Here is a 2,049-nt window from a genome sequence, read left to right as displayed (position 1 = left end):
GCTGGAGGTGATACATTTAAACTTTCAATTTTCTGGACCAGAGCATCCACTTTTGCATTAACATGATCAAGGTTACTTATCTCGTACATGCCAGTTTTCGTTTGAGGTTTCTCTACCATTGCTCGGTCGCTTCCCCATTGATAATGATTTTGAGCCATGCTTTCGATAAGTTGATAAGCATCAGCATAAGGTTTGTTCATCAGTGCACCACCTGTGGCGGCGTCTATTGTTAACCTCGTGTTGTACAGGAGACCATTATAGAAGGTATGAATTACTAACCAGTCTTCTAAACCATGGTGTGGACAAAGTCTCATCATGTCTTTGTATCTTTCCCATGCTTCGAAAAGAGACTCGTTATCTTTCTGTTTAAATCCATTTATCTGGGCTCTTAACATAACTGTTTTGCTCGGCGAAAAATATCGGGCAAGAAAAACTTTCTTCAACTCGTTTCATGTGGTGACTGAGTTGGAAGGAAGAGATTGAAGCCATCTTCTAGCGCTATCTCTTAACGAGAAAGGAAAAAGACGAAGTCGAATTGCCTCTGAAGTGACACCATTAGCTTTAACAGTATCAGCGTATTGGACAAATACGGATAAATGAAGGTTTGGATCCTCGGTAGGATTTCCAGAGAATTGGTTCTGTTGCACTGCCTGCAACAGTGAAGGTTTAAGTTCAAAGTTGTTTGCTTCGATTGCGGGTGGAGCAATACTCGAATGCGGCTCATCTTGCGATGGAGCGGCGTAATCTCGAAGAGCACGAGCTGGTTCTGCCATCTCGGGTATCGAAGGGAAAATATTTTTGAAATCGGGAAGTTCAACAGGAGGTAGATTGTTTGCAGCACTATATTCCTGAATTCGTCGTAAGACTCGGAGATATAGTTCGATATCGTTGATTTGTAAGTAGAACGGCTCGCCTTGTGAGCGAGTATGTGGCATACAAATCAATGATAGAAAGAAAAGAAAAAGAAAAGTCTTAGTCTCAACAGCGTAACAGAAGAGTTACGATATCGACTAAATAAAAGTTCCTCGGCAACGGCGCCAAAAACTTGATCGCGACTTTATGAGTCGAATTTGGGGTACAAACTGCAAGTGCACAGTTCTATCGCGTAGTTTTAAAAGATATCGATCCCACAGGGACTTATGAATCGATATACCATTATCTAAGGTTACTTCGTAAAGCTAAGGCAGGTAATACTTTGATTGTTTGGGGGAAAAACTAAAACTAAAATAAGATCTAAAATAAATATCTAATAAAGCGGATATCGGTATGTAGTTCGTCGTAATTAGGGAATCAATTCTTTATTGGTCTCTTGGTTTTAAAAATAAATCTTTTTAGTAGATACTATTGATTAAAAGTCTTATCTCAAACTCTCGCTCTGTTGAATAAACTATGATTTTATATTAACGTAGCTGTCACTTATAGTTAAGTCAAAAACCACTTTTTGAAAACAATAGAATCCGTAGAAACTCTTTTTAAGAAAACACTAATCGTTTAAACACCCATATCTCAAACTCTCGCTCTGTTGACTTAGGTTATATAATTAAATTCAAATGCTTAACTCTCGTCCTCACATTCAATCTTTAAAAATACTTTTTGAAAAAGATTAGAATTTAATTAACTCTAAAAATTGCTCTCGCCCTGATCTAGAATTAATGTCCAATTAACACTGTCCAGTCAAAAACTCAAACTCTCGTTCTATTTCTTTTAACTTTTTTATGTCTTTTACTTTCGTACAAAAACCTTGTTATTAAACCTGTAAATTGAGACCGTAAAAAGAGTGATTTTAATTTTAAATGTAATCAAACCAACTTAGTTTTGATTCCTTCATTCCGCTTACTCTACATACCGATACCTAAATAAATTAGCCAGACATGCTAAACGGACTTAAATAATTATCATGCATAAACAGATTCATCTCAGGCAAATAATATAAATAAACAGTAAAGCAGGGCATATATAAATTCAAACAGTAATTAAAGAACCTGAGAAATTAAATAGCAGTCTTGAACACTCCACCACAGGCCGGTTGGATTTGTTCTTGAATTCTTC

General features: G+C 36.6%; 1 non-coding gene across 1 annotated transcript; it reads left to right on the top strand.

The window, feature by feature from the left end:
- Positions 1-288: 288 nt before the first annotated feature.
- LOC127116008 (small nucleolar RNA R71) lies at positions 289-395 on the top strand. Its single transcript, XR_007801000.1, has one exon. It is a non-coding gene; the product is annotated as a small nucleolar RNA R71 (small nucleolar RNA).
- The last annotated feature ends 1,654 nt before the right edge of the window (positions 396-2,049 follow it).

This window comes from Lathyrus oleraceus, chromosome 1 (assembly GCF_024323335.1).
Source record: "Lathyrus oleraceus cultivar Zhongwan6 chromosome 1, CAAS_Psat_ZW6_1.0, whole genome shotgun sequence".
Taxonomy (NCBI): domain Eukaryota; kingdom Viridiplantae; phylum Streptophyta; class Magnoliopsida; order Fabales; family Fabaceae; genus Lathyrus; species Lathyrus oleraceus.
Note: the sequence above shows the minus strand (reverse complement) of the source record. Positions and strands in the feature narration are given on the sequence as shown.